The 19,577-nt window shown below is 30.1% G+C and overlaps 1 protein-coding gene across 2 annotated transcripts in view; it reads left to right on the forward strand.

Moving 5' to 3' along the window:
• The window catches only part of LOC117237035 (serine-rich adhesin for platelets), a 217,157-nt gene that overhangs the window by 185,613 nt on the left and 11,967 nt on the right, over window positions 1-19,577 (forward strand). The gene's annotated exons all lie outside the window — the stretch shown is intronic.

The raw sequence follows: 19,577 nt of genomic DNA on the forward strand, positions 1-19,577 counted from the left end.
GAAAGTTATCGAATGGCGAATAGTCCCATAATGTTTATTAAAAAGTTTTCTATTAACGGAGAAAAGTCTTCGAAGATTTGTAGAACACCGTCGGAAGAATTGCAAGAGGAATTGTTAAAGGAAAGGATCAATTATCCTGACACAATTTCCAGTCCTGAACCTCCGAACGTAAATTTTGATATGAACGTAACGATCTCGATTCCCGTTACGACTGTTTCAAAAAGTCCTAGGCCCAGACCCATGGACATTGAACCTGCTAGAGTTCTTAAATATTCTGGCAATGACACTGAAATTTGGTAATCAATGAAATTTTTTATTAACTGTTGATATCTGTTTTTATCAGTTACAATTAAACAAATCAATTTCAGGTATATCGGCTTCTATTCTTATAAGGGCAAATATGACATAATGCGTATAAAGATAGGATAAAGAAATTATGCCTATGAAATTAACAATAGAATAATGAGCGGAATCGTTTTGTTCGGTTAATAGGTTAAATGGTATTAGTGAAATTATATTATTAAGTATAATAATTGCAACATTTCTTGATTTTTAATAATCCAATGATTTTTCAATTATGTATCAAACAGCCGTGTTATGTGTTTTATATCCAGAAGGTCATCATTTTTTAAATTTTCAAACATCTTGTTGGTAATTCTGATTATAAATAAAATTTCTAACCTATATAAATATAAATATCACAACAAATACAATTCAATAGTTCCAGTACTTTGTATCTGTGATACTATGCAGTAATACATATTGTTAAAAGTAATTGCAATAATAATATTGGCTCCATTTTGTCACAATCAACGATTTAGGAAGGCTTTTACATTAATAGTGTTTCATCAATTTAAGTTTGCTACTCCAATACAGAAATTTGTATGTACTTGAAAAATCTTTACTAATATTCTTATGAAAATATTTTTAAAAAATTGGATACTCAAATTGTATGATAAATTGGTTTACAATTTTCTTTATACAAGTTTCATGATGAAGAAAAATATTTTAAAATAAATGACAGACAAGTGCAGTTAGAAACTTTTGATCTGATAAGTTCTATTATCGTAAAATATGTGTTATTAGGTATTTCTTGTGCTACGAGTTACTTTAAATGCTACTTTATTAAATTGTCGATGTTATTTTATTATTATAAAGATATAGGGTGACTACACGTAAATGCCTAGCATCAAATAGGAATTAACACTAAACCTACCAGCGGCAGTCAAATTGACCGCTCTCGAACTTCTACACAAAGTTAACCATATTTAACCTTTATCATATCGCTTCATAATTTCTGACTTTTCCTAAAACATACATACAATATATTTTTCGGTATTTACTTTTAGTTTGCTCTTTTATTTTCTGAGAAAAATTTGTACTCTGCCTTGCCTACTGTGAGCGGTCACTTTGACCGTCCGACAAAATATTTTCGTTGTTCTTAAAATAAATACAATCAGTACAAAGAAAAGGCTATCTCATGGTCAAATGACAAAACAAAATCAGTAATAACAAATAATAACAGCCGTTACACCCGTAATCTTGTCATAAAATACGATCCATCCCTCGATCAAGATGGCCATCAGCTATCAAGACATATCAACTCAGGCCCATAATAATCCTAAGGAACCGCCATAAAATTTAGCATTTTCTACAGTCCATTGTTACAAACATTGTAAAAGTCGAGAAGTTTCTTAGGGTTATTGCTCATTGCGATAAAACACGGGAAAAGCTTTCCCAATTCCACCCTGGAGTAACCGTTGATGGAGAACGACCAATACTCATCAATATTTTTGTATAAATATCGCCGTCACAGGCCATATTCTTATTTGCTATTGTTCTTTCGACTAGAATACATCTCAGTTTGTTAGTCAATTAGTCGACATCTAAACTTGTTATCTCTAAAACTCAGGCAGAAAGCATCGCAGAGCGTTTTGCGTAAAGCATATCAAATTTGACAATAATTTTGTATTCCATACATGGTATTATTCTGTGATAAATATTTAGAAATGTCAAGAGTATTCGAAAAAAAAAATTATAAAAAAAAAATAACTGACGTAGAAGAAAACTGTTTAGTGTGCGATGAACAAGAAACTTCAGCGTCTGAAAACGGCATGGAAACGCATGAAAAGCTATTTACAACTTAATCAGAGTTGAATCTTATAAATAAGTCCAGGGCAAAAAGGAAAGAAATTATCGTTAACAACAAAGGGTGAGACTGATGTAGAGAACCAACGTATCGAAACTGGACCCGATGGGACAGTTTGGAGAGAAATAGATGCAAGTCCCAAACATCAGGCAGGACATCAGTTCATAATATTTTTAGGGATATGCTAAACGGCATATTATGAAAGGACAAGTAAAGACGGCATTTTATGATTGAACTTCGTATAAGGGATCATATAATAAAATGTATGGAAGAAGAAGAATTTAGAGTATTGGGGACTAAGAGGGAGCTAGATGCAACAAAACTAGATGCATTTATTGCTCTGCTATATGCTATATGCTATAGAAAAAATTTAGATGTCTCATATTTGTGGAATAATATTTGGAGACTTGCATTTTTTTCAAAAACAATGAGCAGAAATGACTTTGCTGAAATTATGAGGTTTATACGGTTTGATAAGAAGAGCGAAAGAAGCTAACGTTTACGAACCAATAAATTTGCAATGGTATCTACAGTATGGGGCTAATTTACAGAGAATTCACAAAATTGCTAATTATAAACCTGGTGCATACATTACTTTTATATAAAGAATCGCGGGAAAAAATCCATGCAATAAAACTATCAACAAGTTCAGATTCATTACTACAAAAAACTTGGCAAGTAAAAAGTTGTAAAGGTTACAAAATTACGAAAATTTGTTTAAGATGCGGAAAATATTTATGCGGCAAATGTACATTTGATAATTTGTGAAAAATGCAGCAAAGTTGAATAAGATGTATCTCTATATAAATAAAAGTGTAATTCTATTTAAATCTATAATTAATATTAAACAAAAATAAATTTGGACGAAATTTTACGAAAGTTCATCATTTTATATATATTTAGTTATAAATTAACCATTATCTAAGTTAAATCATAAAAATTATTACTTCTTTAATCACCGGTCATTTTGACCGCACACAGTAGGAATGTGTATTGACGAAGTGTCGGTAGGTTTAGTATTAACAGATTTTTTAAAGTATAATCATAAAGTATAATTTTTTAAAGTAAAATTATAACAGTTTTAAAAAGTATCAGGCACATAACAGACACTTTCTGTTTATAGATATCATATATTCCAGTCATTTTTGAACAGAAGATTTAAAATATTTTCTAACTAGCAACAAACCTGAAAATAGAAAATAAATTATTTTGGTTAATCTAATTCTGAATTCAAAACAGTAAAACGAGAGAGAGAGAGAGAGAGAGGGGGGGAGAAAGAGAGAAAACTATTTGCCATTACCCAATAACAAAATAAAAAATGACATTTGTGATATTTATTCATTCTTTTAATTTTATCCTCGTTATATATATAATACGACTAATTGTTAATAAAAGGTATTTTAAGATTTACCAAAATAGGATAAAATTATATACTTGACAATATTTTGATAAGTTCATTGTTCGATACGAAATAGACGAAAAAACTATACCTATGAAATAAAATTATTTTAATTAATTCCGAACTGCTTCATGTTAATAAACTTATAAAAATTAATCTGTACTTCTCGTACACATAAATATTCTTCAATAGACATTTAATTTACAGTTCATAGACAAAAATACTTTATATAAAGAAATTAATATTTTTTTGATAGAAATTCTTAAATATAAAAATATTGAAATACTTCATAACTAATGAAATTTCTAGAGTACGTAACCAATACAATTCCATTTTACAAATTAACTGGCAAAAAAACTCGTATTTGGTATCTTCCTGGTACATTAAGAATCAGTCCTGTTGCACAAGTATCTTAGAAGATCCTCCATTCCTTGTTGCTCGAACAGTTATGTAAATCGCGCATTAGATAATTGCTGAAGCCAGGGCATCAGAGCAGTAAATAGATCGATCAGCGGGAGATCTCATCAAGGACCAGCTGGAGCGGGAAAGAATAAAAGAACGAAATACAAGAAAGTACGTCGATGTGGAAGTTATCAGTATATACACGTATTCCAGCTCTTGATTCTACGAAAGGAGAGTACAGGCTAACGGGAGAGTGTCATTTGCTTGGAGATTAATGAGGGCAAACAGCAAATGATCCGTTCGACGGTCGCGATAACGAGATCGAACAATGTTTTTCCGCGTTAGCGTAGACACGATAGAAAAGTCACGTTTCCTGTATCTACCGACTCATTCGTTCGATTTATCGGCAGCTGCCCCTAACTTAACATTGCGAAACGATAAATACGAATTCTCTCCTTTTGTCGTCTTTTATGACGTACGGAATATTTCAGAGTTCAATAGTTTCGATGATAAAATCCTATCGAACCAGTCCCAACCGATGTATGTACATAAGTGCATGCTTTTCGCAAGGTTAATAGATAACATTACATGCGCATTTCCATTAGTTTCTTTACTTTTAACACGCCACGGATTTCCTATTTTTCGTCCATAAGCGACCACCTGATTACAAGTATTGATATCACCAGATAAAAAATGTATCTTCTCCTTGTCATCTATAGACTCCGCTTTCGTAGTCTTTCCTTCTTCAGTTATACATAGTTATATATAGTCTTCACTTATACATGTGTATACACTTCATGCGAATAGAGTGAGTTGATTTTTCTGCAGAGTTTTCTATCTGCTTTCCAACACTTCTACGATTTTACGCACGTTTAACCCTACTTCTCTTAATTTCTTGATAGATAAATGAGTGTAAATTATTGCATTCTGTAATACCACGTTGGATGCAAAATGTGATATTATGCAAGTACAATGCAACTGGTAATACAATACAGGATGGAGTGATTCATCATGGAAAAATAAGTAAAGGACATAGATTTTCGTATGTAACTTCGTTTCAGAAAAATGTAAAGATTCGTTTAGAATAGAGAGATGCTTTACTTTGGATATTTTTCATATTCTTATATGTGATGTACATTTTATATAAACTATATACATAGAGTGATCGATAACATGTGGTAGAGCCGGAAGTGTATGTAACAAATAAACAAGCGGTACAAGCGGAAAGGGGGTGATTCTACGCGAAAACAGAAGTCGAAAATATAGAATAAAAATTTTTTTTTATTTTTTTTTTTAATTTTTCCATCGAGACAACGATCTACAGTGAGATCCGTTATAACGAGACGTGATAAAGTGCACGCGTACCGAGCGAAAATTCAAAGTCGATTTTCTCGAAAACAAAGCCTCAAACGAAAAATTTTTATTCTATATTTTCGACTTCTTTTTTCGCGTAGAATCGCCCCTTTCCGCTTGTACCACCAGTTACCAACCACCCTGTATATAACTTTGGTAAGTGTTCACAGACCTCGCTGTAGACTAATATCTCTACCTATATTTGTATTTATTGAATTTAATAATGAAGAACACATGATGAAATAGGATACTTATATGTGATAAATTTTATTATTTTAAAAATTGTTGAATTGTTTCCTATTTAATTAAATACCAACTGATAAGTTTATATGCTATTCTTCCTATTAAAATTAAATCTTTCTATTTTAAAGTCATTGAACTTATTATTCTGTTACATTGTGTGTTCTCCACTATTGCATTCGATAAATAAAAATACAATTAGAGTTTATAGCGAAATCTGCAATACTTATCAGGCAAATACATAAATTCAGCTTTTCGAAAATAGTTTTATTTTTTCACGTACCATCATCCTCTTTTACATCCTCAGTTACACCACAGGTCACCCTATATATAATCTATATTGAATACACAACGTGTGTAATATATAAAATAACCAAAGTGAACATTCATTATACTATTTGGTGTGTGATACGTATCTCTATTCAAGTTCCATTTTTTAAATTTCATATAAATTTCATATTCATAAAAATATAGTGTTATAAAAACGTCTCCAATATAATAATTTATATTTATTAATTTTTACTTTGAAGATTTGAAACTTAAGATAAGGCTCAAATATTGCTACAAATAAAACCTGCTATTTGTCAAACCAGAACCATAATTCACGAAAGGAGTGTAACTTCATATTATAAAGCATATATATATATATATATACATGTATATATATATTTTCTTCATATTTATATAATATATATATATGTATTACGGGGTTAACATAAATAGTTCGGTGATTTAGAGTTCAACGGTTTAAAATAACCCTTTACGATTGCGGTACATTTTCATTAATTCGTTTCATTTTTTCAACCGGAACCTATAATATAACTAAGATGGAAATTATAAGAAACATCACGGTAGCATAAACGGTTGTTTATGAACCATTGTTGAAACGAATCCTTCGTAAGCAGCCATTATGTTAGGGAAAGGAATTATAATGCGTTTGATGACGAGTGAATAGGAAATTTTTCGCTTCAGTGTATAGCATACAATAAAGTTAGCAGTGAAGACTGATAAGCTGGTAAATTCCAGGGAGCCCCCAATGAAGCCTCACTTTGTTAGCCCTTATCAGCATCATTAGCCGCTGGCTCAACAACTAACGGAATTGCATCAGACGTGATGTTTATCCCAGTCGATAATTCGAAATCGAGATAAACAAAATTCCCTCCTACTCGTAGCAGACGATTCAAATACTTTCGAGCGGATGCCACCATCCTCAGTTCACTTGGATCTGGCCACGTTCACGCCCGGCAGTCGCCTAACTCTACCGATTAAGCGATCCCTCAACCGCTTCGTCCCTTCCGAGCTTCGTCCCTTTTCGAAGATTTCTATCTATTTCACGAACTTAAGTCATCTGACTTTATTATCGATAGCTGATGTAACTTTTCGTGGATTTTGTAGGCATCTATCCTCTACCTATCCCTTAAGACCAACTTAATTTAAAAACTAACACCGTAAATTATTTGTCTATCATAAGAATATGCAAACTTAAAATAAGTCGATATTAAAGTTGTTCACGATTTTCAATGAATGTCCGTTGTATTATTGTTCGGACATTGTATGCAGGCCTGTGCACAAAGCATCAGGAAGTTGTTAGATCTTCACGCGTGAATGCGTTGGCAGTGAGCTGGGAGGGGAAGAAATTCGCGATTTTAACAAGTGGCGATGATAAGGCGGTATCAGTCTAGCAACGAAGAGGAAACCTTGTCGCTAGACAGGCAGTCGCCAGCCTTGATGGCTTGAGAGAGAACTGATTGTAAGACGAGCGTGGTCTTTGCGATTTGACAATCGTCGTAGGCTACGGTTGCATTCCAACATGCTGGCGAGGCATTTGCTTTTTATTGCGACCAGACGACATCGTAAGTCAAAAAGTTTCTATTTTTGTTTTCTTTTTTTTTTTTTGCTTTTTATTTCTAACTTGCCACAATATGTTCTTTAATTTAATTATCGGGGTTTTGTTCTTTTTCTGTTTGAGAAGTCGCAGGTTTTAGTTTGCTTAGGAAATATGTATGTATGTACATGGACGCATTGTTCCGACAGTGAATTATATTTTTTTGAACTTGTTATTGACATAAGTACTGTCGTTGTAAATAACGCATTTTGCTGATTGTTAAACAATAGATGTTTCATATTCGAGTGTTAATATTTTTTGTTACAATTTATTTTCGTTGGAATTAATTTCAGTAATAAGTGAAAAAGTTTTAAGCTGGCACATAAATAACATAATTTTTCTACCGGATTGTTACTTTTTATTGTAATAATTTTTATTTATCGGTATTTGTGTTTTATTTTATCGTCACTGTTGTCGAAAGTTTGTTCGTGAGATATATACACAAGAGTTCGCGTTATATATATGTCTCCATTTAAAAAATTTCCGACGAAGATTGTTATTACAAGCACATTATGGATTATGCAGAATAAATACGAATAACAATTGAAACCGAATTTACAAAAAATAATATGTTACTATAAATGTTTGATTGGTTGCATTTGCAATGCATGCATGTTTGGTAACGCATGAGAATAGTTTGGATTGCTCTCATACTGCTGCTATGATTTTAGGATTATTATGTCCCATTTCGTTCTCATTTTAACAAATGAAAGGATTTTTAATGTTTTATTGAAAAGATTTACCATAGCATTGAAATGAGTCTTTCATATATTCTTAAGATTTAAAAATATTTTTAATGATATAGAAAGCCAATTAAGTTAAAAACAATCCAAATGATATAACAGGATTAAGCTTAAATCATCTTTAATGTTTTCAAATATCTTTTCGGTATCATGAGATTAATCTATTCAAGTTTCCTGACACTTCAGCAGGTACAACATCCTTCATTACATCTTACATATAAAAATCCAAATTAAAGGAACAGACATTAACTCCCTAATCTTTTCTATCGTATTATTTTGTCAGATCTGTTTTAAGTGCATATATTTCATTATCTATATAAAACACTTTTATATAAAATAACACACTCGCAACCAGCGATACATATATATGAGACTTTCAGATTGATTTAAATTTTGTTTTAAGGTGCAAAATGAGTGAATATACAAGTACATTTAACTAACACGCGGATTGACACTTGCACAGTTGATTGCGATTTGTTTGTATCTTCGTTTTTAAAACAATATCGCCTTACATACTTCGTATCTGTACTTTCTCCATTATTATTTGGTTTAGTTTTATTATATTACAACACTATTATATATGTAAAAAAATAAAGTTTCCTAACCAATCGAGTACTACCATAAACAAAATCACTCCATTTTCTATAATAATTCCTATAAGAGAAATAGGAATCAAAGAACTCAGAAATTAGTTCCAAATGTGGAACCGGTTTACTTTTGCAATAATAATTGTGTTCTGACATTTGTATTTCTTTATTAATGACATTTAATATCAATAAAATTGATAATCGTATAATATCAAACGATACAATACAAACATTATGTATATGATTAAGTAATTATATCAGATGAAGATTTGCTAATATGGCTTGCGTGTGAATAGGATATCTCTTCCATTGATAATTAATCTCTGTTTGTATAATATAAAATAATTTAAATTAGTCTTAGAAATACAACCTGAAAAAAAGAGAGAGTGGAGAAGATTGAATAAAATCAAATATTTAAATTTAATTTCTCAAAAAATATCTACATATTGGTACAAATATATAATTTGTTAAGTCTTTCTCTTTACAAATTTTTTCTGTTTGAATGTAAAACATGTAGTGTATACGTTTATAAAATTAGTTATACAAATAATAATATTTAAAAATATTATTGTTACTTGGGAAATATTGGAAATATCATTTAAAGTGGAGCATCTGTTTTAATCCACTTATCAGCATCAAAGGAAATGTATGTTATACCTTCTTTACGAATCTAAAATCTAATTTCATTTAAAGTTATCAAAACACGTGTCAAGCTTATTTGAGCAAATGTACGTCCCACATATATTTATTGTAAATTATATCATTGCTGAAGTTTATTGCCTATAAAATAAAATATTGTCATGTCGCTAGTTGCCATTGATAGTGGCACAATATAAAAAATTTGAAATTTCCTTTTATTGAATAGAAGGTCTACATGATGTTTTTATTTTTATCATGTAAAATGATATATTTATAATTCCATTAGTTTTGCCTCAATGGGAAAAATTATTACCTATGCCGCTATCAACCTGGTTTTAGTTTTACACCAGTGACATTTTCAGTTGTTTTGTGACACTGCAAGTGAAAGGTTTTAGTGCTTTCGCTAATAGTGGCATAGTTTGTGTTAAGTTAACTTTATAATGTCATTGAAATGTCCCACAAAGATTTCTTTGTAAAATTTAAAAAGTACCTCCTGTAAAATATACATTTTTTGAGTTGTAACATTATCCGTGCCAAGCAGTGATGTTATAAAACAAACTCATTCTTGGCGACAAGTGTGATACATAAACAAACATGAATAATACAAGTTGCTATCAATGAGTGATTAACTTTTATGAATATTTACGAAATTTTATGAAATACAGTGTTTCGTCTTGAATTATGTCCGATACTTTTTACAATTTTTGTGTTTTCTTTTTCTGTTAATATCTGCTTCACGAGCAACTTGTTGAAGAGGGATAAATTTAGCGCAAAAATGTAATAATGATGTGGGGGGACAATGCATTCATAGGCGCACGCTTTCAGAAGTTTGATAATTATTCCTGTGAACCTATACTGTATGATTTATACTGTATGATCTACTTATAAATGGTTTTTAGAGTAGAAAAAACGCGTAGATTGTTTTTTCACTTTGATTATTACATACATATTTATTAATACAATGATATAAAGAATATACAGAATATTATGAGGTGTATTTATCTCAATTATCTTCACTATTTCAAGTAATAAATGAAAACTCTACGCAATAAAAAAATTGCATGATTGCGGGCAGGATGTAACATCATGACCAACGGTACCAAGTTATTCGATATCGAATTTTACATTTTTATTCATTTCTTTTTTCGTTTTAACTAGATTTGATCTTATCGGGCGTAGTTTCGAACATGCTTCATAATGAAAGGAATATAATAAAGAAAGTCGAATATTCCTGAAATGCGGTTTGAAATAAATAGCATGCCTTTTTAACACGTTCAATGCTTATGGTAATAGAAAATTTTCATACAATATCTACCTGTGGTTATATTGGGAAATATAAATTATTATAAAACACTTTTCCATAAATTCGGGATTTTTAGTTCACGTGCTATATTTAAGTTGATCACATGTATAATTTAAAAGTATGTATCGACGTGAATAGGTGTGAAGTAGGGGCAATCTGGCCGATTTCAATGATCTTGGAATATGTTGTTACAGTCAACTTTCTGAACAACTTTTCCCTATATGCACATATAACCGCCACAACGCGCCCCTTGGCTTTAATTTTTAGATACTGATCTGGTCCAACCTATAATCCATCGATTTTTCTTTTTTATTTATACAATATCAAAAACGATTATATTTCTCATTAATGAATTAAGCTTAGGTTGGGCTGTATAAAAATGTGGACACCTATTCCACGATAAAGTGGAATCATAAGTTACATTTAATTGAAAGTTTTTGCAAATATCTTGAAAACTAAGATCCAGCGGCGCAGCGGTTATACGCATGTAGTTGTAGGAAAGTATGGTTCAGGATGTTACTCATGATAACAATTCAAGGTCATTGAAATCTGTTAATAATTGTCGAAACAATTTTGATTACTTTATGTAAATATTTATTCCAAAATTCAACTGATGAGACGCTTCACATATACATCGAACAAGAATGGAATTATATAGTATATCACGGAATTTATTACAAGAAATCTAAAACATTTAATCTAATATTACCCACTATCATCTTCAGACAACAAGCAATTTTGCAATACAAATGTAACTTTCTTACTTGGCGTTGAATTTTACGATAACACCCATTAAACCCATTAAAGTATTTTCAATACTTAGCACTAAATAATGTTTAACATTCAAATAATTTTGCACGTATAAATTCATATTGTATTTGTAGCTACTTTCGTTTCGTATCACCATTAAATGCCTTTGATTCTAAATGGCTTCAGATTTAAACTGAAAGATTACGATTTATTTAGCAATAGTGTAAGATTTATTAAAGTTTTATAAAATATATTTAAAGATTAGATAAAAGTCTTCTGGCACATATTCTTTAAAAAATTTTAGTTCATTAACGCAAACATTTTTCAGATTAAATCAAATTTCTGGTGCTCTTGTTAATAACTTAAAAGATATCTATCTACTTCCACATATATATATATATCAAAAGTATTTATTTCTAAAAGAAAATTTAAAAAATAAACACAAATATATTCACACATATAAACACAGAAAATTAAGTTTCTAATTTTTAAGGTATGTTCAAAATTATATACATTGGAATAGAAGATGATAAAAATTAATTTTAAATTTAAATACTAACATACTGGTTGACATTGTACGATATAAATGTAATTTTATTACTCTCGTTTTTAATGGGTTTCCTGCTGAGTACTTTTCGAGTTACGTCACGGAAGATAACCATAGGTCACGTACCGTTACTTACAAAAGTGGAATTACTAATCATATCATTTGATAACCGATTAACTTATATGTTTGAAGTAATTTTATTTAACTCAATGGCAAGTCACGTCTAATCGACAATGGAAAGTTTCGTGATACTTTTGTCCTAATTCTATCCTTTTAATATTTCATCGGAATTTGTTTTTTTTTAAGATTCTAGTAATAAATTACTTTGCAAGATTTATGTATACGATACAGTCGCAATAAACATATCGCATATCACAACAAATATTTTGCAATTACTTTGTAGATGTTGTTTTGAAAAATTTACAATTTAATTTTTCCATCTACCCGAAAAATAGAATTTTTTATTCTTTCTACTATAAAAATATTGGTATATTATTGTTTGGTATCATTCAATTCAAATAACTTTTATGGAAAATAATGGTTTCAATAATATTAAACGCACATAAATTATACTTTGCCAAATTTAAATGAATCCTTTATTAAATGTTAAGAGTATGAATGTCATTTTATTTACTATGATAGGTATGTTACTGAAAACTATGAAAAAATTCATTTGTAAATTTTTACAACATTCATTTCTTTGCACATTCTAAAGTACTTATCTAATTACATTAAATATGTAAATACATATATATTTATTTTTCTGTACTTTATTACGTAACAATGAAAAATTTAAGGATATATAATCAAATTACTACGGTATTCCTATATTAGATATTTCAAAACTTTATTCACAGTACTAGTTAGTCAAATAATGTGTTTAATGTAGTATTGGTAGATAGTTTGAAAATAATCGAAGACAAAGGAATTAAATAATAAATAATATATAATATAAAACAAAATTTAGGAGATATTATGATTTATAGAAATCAGTACGGAGTACCAAACAAAAGTCTTAAACCTACCAAATAAAGATGTTTCATTTTTATCCTCATTTTCAAAATAGTAAAATGTTAGTATCATGAATAAATAAATAGATTGCAAATAAAATTTGTTTTCTATCGAAAATGCTATCGAATATTTTTTTGTACTTTTTGTCATTCTGTTTTCACTTTTCAGTATTTCAAAAGAATGATTTTTAATTTTTACTTGATTTTCTCTTCTTGCGTGTTCTAAATAATTTCATACATATTATACAATATTTATATCAAGGCTGTATCATCATTCATAATACCATTGAATAACACTAACCATACAAGTGAATAACACTATGAAATTTCTAAAACCAAACTTCTATTAAGGACATCATTCACAAATTTTGGAACAATTCGTTTTCATGTTATAGTATTATATCTTAGAAAATTCAGTTGGGATTATATGACCAGTAACGTAGTGTAATTGTAATCAAGGCTTTTGCACAATACTGTAGGATTCTTCATACATACACGCCATTCTTCGTTTTTTCTTTGGCGTATAACATAAAACACGATGATATTAAAAAGAAAAATTCGTAGCGATATCCTGAATACTCCGTTTAACCGAAGAAAAGAAATGTTTCATGGCGCTATCATTTTACATTCTTGATAATCGTCTTGGCTGCCGCATATATCATAGTAGTTACTGAAAAAGTGGAGCAACATGACATGTTGCTCGATAAAAATGAAATCCACTGTCTGATGCTATAGAAACTTACTTCGTTATTAAATCGTTTCAAAGAAAAACATATCTGTCTCGTCAAATTTTACGCTGTAGAATATGATGAACGCAAGGAATAATTAATTGTCGTGTGCAGCATTTATCTATAATTCTTATGTTTTTAACATATGACGTGTATTTACTGTTTGAGTTTGAACGTCTAACAGTAAAATTTATTGTAAATTATTGTCTTTTGTAGATATGAAGCAATTTTCGACTATCAATTGTGTTAATGAAAATAATCTCATGATATGCAAAATGTAAATGGACAATAATATTATACATACAAAAAGCTTATTATAAAGATTTTACATAAAAAAATAAATTTTAAAAAGTGGGTTAAAATTAATGTATACGAGACTTTTTAACAGCCACGTTGAATACACGAAGAATATTATACATATATGTATGAAACTTAACTTTTTTACTCTCGATTGGACTAATAAGTTACTAATTATTTAAACAGCAAATGTGATTGTTTTTGGTACAGGTTAATATATTATATATTCTTTATAAAATCATTCAGAAAAATATGTTTCTATTACTTATTACCTAAAAATTAAATTTTCTCAAACGGTAAACAAATTGGTTCTGAAAAGGTTAATAAGTTAATCTTGACACACATGCATGACATTTTCGTGTTATATGTGTTATTACGCGTATTACAACCATTGCTAGACATCGATGGTAGATACTAAGACAAAATATCGCATTATTAAATCTGTTTAGCAGCTTAAAGGTTATTGATCAATGCCGTTTTTCTTTATTTCTAAAATATTAAAATAATCTGTCAACCATTAGTATCAATTTCATAAAAATCTGCAATAAGTTTAATAACTGTGCAAATAAAAGTGTAATGAAATCCGTCCGTGTAAATAAATAATTTATTAAATTTAGAAATATAGATAAATTAAAAGAAAAGATCGCTTTTAATTTTAAAAAGTGCAACGCCTTCAGGCCGCCCGATCAATATCCATTATTAATTCCTTTAATTTTTATATAGTAAAAGGTGCTACCTGTTCGAAAGCAATGACCGTTGAAAAAAATCTGTCGAAACGAAAAAGGACCTGAAAAAGTGTCGAAACTTAATAGGAGAGCAAAAGAAACATTATAAGAGATTAAGCGGAATATATCGATACTTCGCAGACAGTGTTCACCAGCTGGAGATTATAGCCATTGCCCATCCTGCTGGCAGACTAGATTAAGTTACTATATAACTTTTTCATATATGTACAATAATGTACATATATGTATATATACGTTCTCGTATGTGCTCGTCGTTCTTTTCACCTTTCCTTTTACGAGTCAGAACATATTGGATTACAGAAACTTGCACGTAAACAGTGGATTCGATCACTTTCATACGGAAGAATTGCTTGTTCTGTAAGTATTAGTGTATGCCGCGTATATGCATCGAAGAGAGAATTATAATAAAGTCCTGTACACGATATACGGGTAAATAACTGCTCCTGTTATCGTTTTCTGTTTCTTCGTCGTTGGTCGAGGTAACGAAACACAATGAAAACAAAGAAATGCAAGGAACACATGCAAAATCAATTGATCAATTATTGGAAATGCAAATTTTATGTGTGAAATACAAAATTGTATCGTATTATGTATTTTTCTTAAACTTTCATTTAATTTGATTGCTTTCTTATGTTGAATTTTTGCAATTATTCATGTTAGAAAAATATCATCGTTGTAATGTAAATATACCAAATCGTATTATATATACTTCTGTTAATACTTACTGGGTGTCATCAGCGTTTACTGTGAATTACGCGCGTCATAATAAGCAGCGATGTATGCAAAGTTAGAACAAGAACAAGAAAAAATAGCAAACGAGTTCAGGTTTCGGCATGTGGTGAAAACGTGTGTGCCTCGACTTTGCCGTGTCGCATGTTAACTGATGCGTGCTCCTTCTTACCCCTTGTTGTAAGTAGCGCGTAGCACTAACATTCTAGTGACTAACTTCAGATAAGAGATTTCATCCATAATCAATCTTTCATCCGCCATCGGACACTAGGATGCACCGCTTATCAGTAAAACAAGAATATAATATATTGAAAATTTTATATACAGTGTTTTTAAAATGTTTCGTGATACTTTTAGGGGTATATTTTGGTAGCTAAAATGATGGAAAAATATCATGTAAATACAGGTTCAGTTGCAAATATTTTATTTTCGAATTATGATTTTTGAAGTTAAATATTAAATAAAATTTTTAAAGCAATTAGAAATATTTTTCTTATAATATTGCTTTGCAAATATGATCTTTGTAAATGACAAGCTTTTGCTATGCTTATATATTTATTAGAAATTTTAACGAATACTTTGTTTTTATCCGGTTTTATCTGGAAAATTGCGTAGGATAATCTATAAGTGAAAATATATAAAGAATGTTATGAGAAATTTAGTAAACGCTTTATTATAAAATCTACGTTTCATTCATTTTTCAAAATTATAAGTAGATATTGAACGCAATATAAAACATACATATATAGTGTATAAATAGGAAAATGTTTACTTATAAATTCAACTAATTGTATTATGAAAAGCTTATAAAAATTATAAATATATAAAACAAATTCCAAACTTTTATTTTGAAAATAAAATAATTACAAAATAATTAAGTCGAATTTTGTATAAGGTTTTCCCTATCAATTTGCTTGCTAGTCAAAGTTTAACTTTTACAAAAGATATATTTTTATATTTTGTTGTAGAATATGAAAAATAGCTGCAACTATAGTTATTGAATTATTTTAAAACTAAGAACATAATATGAAGGTAACTTATTACAATAAACACGATTGATTTTTCGTATCCTATAATGAAAAATTTGTAGTTACATGTTTCACATAATATTAAATATTTACTGATAATTCTGTAATAACATGTTTGCAGCCAAATCTAATGTTTTTTTTATTTTCACTTGATAATTATATGTTTGCAGTTTCGTAACAAAAACGTAAAACATTTTGTATATCGAAATACGAGAAAATCCAGAAAATTCGATTTTTAAGACTTTATTATAAGAAACACTAAAATACTTATAATTGTGTAGGTTATGCTATGGCAAAATCATATTGATATTTTATTGGAATATATTCTTTAATGAAGAACTTAGAGAAGTTATAATTGAATAACCCATCCAAGCGCTTGATGCGACATTAAATAATACAAATTGAAAAAAATAAAATTTTTCACTAATATGGATAGTGCAATATAATTTTAAAATTGAATAAATTGTTTTAAAAACACTCTTAACTTTATAATTATTACCTGAGTATCGATAATTAATTTGTAATTCATATTCGGGGTCATCATTTCAATCAATGCAATCAAATAACACACCACCAAATACCGCATATTTTCATATTTCTCTCGCTACAGCAAGAATTAATCAGCTTGCGACTAATATTTAAAGATCTACTTACAACCTGGGTAGAGGAGCATGCAGTATTTTGTACCGTACATGTACGTATATACGTACTTATGTGTTACTATATAGTGTATAAGGCTAATTCCTTACTTGTGTGCACTTGTATGTTTATAAATGTGTATATTTCTCCTCCTACTTTTTTTTGTATTCGATCGATGATTAATACAGCGCATCTTGCCATTCGAATGTACATACCGAAGAACTATGTCGTTAAACCTTTATGAGAAATGTATGGTGTGAATAGAACTCATTTTTTATAGAAATCATAGTTGCATTTTGTTATTTGTTCTTTCGGCTCACGTTCACGTTTCACCTGTATCGCATCATATATTGTCCATCCTTCACTGTAAATATTGTAGTTCACCTAAAATCGATCAGTTACTTAAGGCTATATTCTCGACTACGAAGAAACTGGCCATTCTATTTTTTTGCTACAATACCTTCACTTTTGTATTTTATTCGGAGGAGTAGAAAATTTCTGAACTATACATTCAATAATACTTTTTTAATATCTTTAGTACTTTAATACTTAAATATAGCTTAAATATTTAATTATTTACGAATATTATAATTTATATTATAATTTATATTTATATTATAATTTTAAATACAGCCGATACGATGTAACTGTCGCCACGACTTTTCGGATACTAAATTTGACAAAAAAATATTTTGGATAAAAGTTAATCAACTTTCAATCAGCTACAAATTGCGATATAAGAAATTTTCAACAAAAATTGTTTTTTTGACGAAAACTCAAGATTACCTTCAATATTTTGGAACGATGTTACGTATTTTTGAATCGATATTGTTGTAGCTAATTGTTACGACCGTTCGCGGAAAGACGCGGTCGCGAGGAAAACGCGTCAGCGAGAGGCGTAAATTCTCGCTACGATTTGGTGAATCGACGCCGCGAAGTAGTCGTTCCCCTGTTTCGGTTAAGATAACAGAGGTGGTTAAATGAATATGACACAGTAGAGTAAGTTATATTTCACCGTTTATTCCAACAACTTATAACGAGGATAGTTACGCTGGTGCGTATGTACGAGATGAGTGAGTGACTGATCTACGGGTGTGTATACCCGGTGGAAGGATGTCGACCGTTCGAAGGATGTAAAATCAGTACTGTCTTGGGAGACGATGCTGTCTCGGAAGAAAGCTAAGGATGGGTGTGTCTAGCGCACGGGACCATCGGATTTGTTCGTGACGATTTTAGTTAGGAGAGTGAGGGAGTAGGCTTCGTCGTTAATTGGTTAAACGAAGGGTCTTAACCGCCCTCGAGAGAAAGTGGTTAGTGGGAGGAAAGTTGCAGCGTACGTGAGAAAAACTAACTTTCCCTTGTCCAGTCGGGGTAGACAATAGTCTTTAAAAATTCTTCCGAACCAGATGTTTGTTTTGTTTGAAGGACCTTTTCTAGGAAATCTATTAGATTTATGGAAGGTACTTGAAACTATGGAGGATACGCTGCGAGTATCCGAAGACATCTGGTTGCCATATTGCCCGCGGTGTGTGGCCTCGGCTAGGTAGAGTGTTACGCGACGGAACACTAATGTTAAATTCAACAAGGTGAACAGCCTATTATATCACGACCTAGAAACAACATATCTAAACCTTGAAATATTGGCATACTCAAGGGAAATCTTATTGTTAAAAATTATTTTACGTCGACCAAATTGTACATTTCAAACTGGTGAGCTTCGAAAAGAAAAATGTTAGTCATACGCATATTACAAAAGGAGTATAAACAGCGCGTAAATTTAAACATACATTGTATAGTGTAAGAGTGCGGTCAATTATGATGAATATTCCAATTATGGTTTACAATTTTCTAACCACAATTCTGAACTATACAGTACTTTTGTTTTTTTTTTCTTTGTACTGATTACTGCTGCAATGCCGTCACAACGAATTTCTTGGCATGTTTTGCGACTACGCTGATGTTTATGCCCCTTTTGTGATATACATATGATTAACATTTCTCTGTTTGAAACTCACCATTTTTGAAATGTGTAATTTGATTGAAATAAAATAATTTTTAACGATAACATTTCACGATTCATGGTTATTGCAAAGACAAAGTATAGTAGGTCGTTGAACTCGTCTTAACATCAGCTACGGGAGTATGGAATCAAAAGTACGTAATGTTGTCTAAGAAAATCAAGGTGGCCATGACTTCTTGTTGAAAAACACAATTTTTTTGATAATTTCTTACATCGCAATGTGCAGCTAATTGAGCGCTGATTAACTTTTATTCACAACGTCTTTTTGTCAAATTATCAGCAGTGCCTGAAAACTCGTGACGACAATTATATGGACAGCAATAGTATTTTAATTAATAATATTCTACTTTATGTAGTGCATTATTGAAAATTTTGAAAAAATT

This window comes from Bombus vosnesenskii, unplaced genomic scaffold (assembly GCF_011952255.1).
Source record: "Bombus vosnesenskii isolate JDL3184/JDL3185 unplaced genomic scaffold, Bvos_JDL3184-5_v1.1 scf7180000013355, whole genome shotgun sequence".
Lineage (NCBI taxonomy): Eukaryota > Metazoa > Arthropoda > Insecta > Hymenoptera > Apidae > Bombus > Bombus vosnesenskii.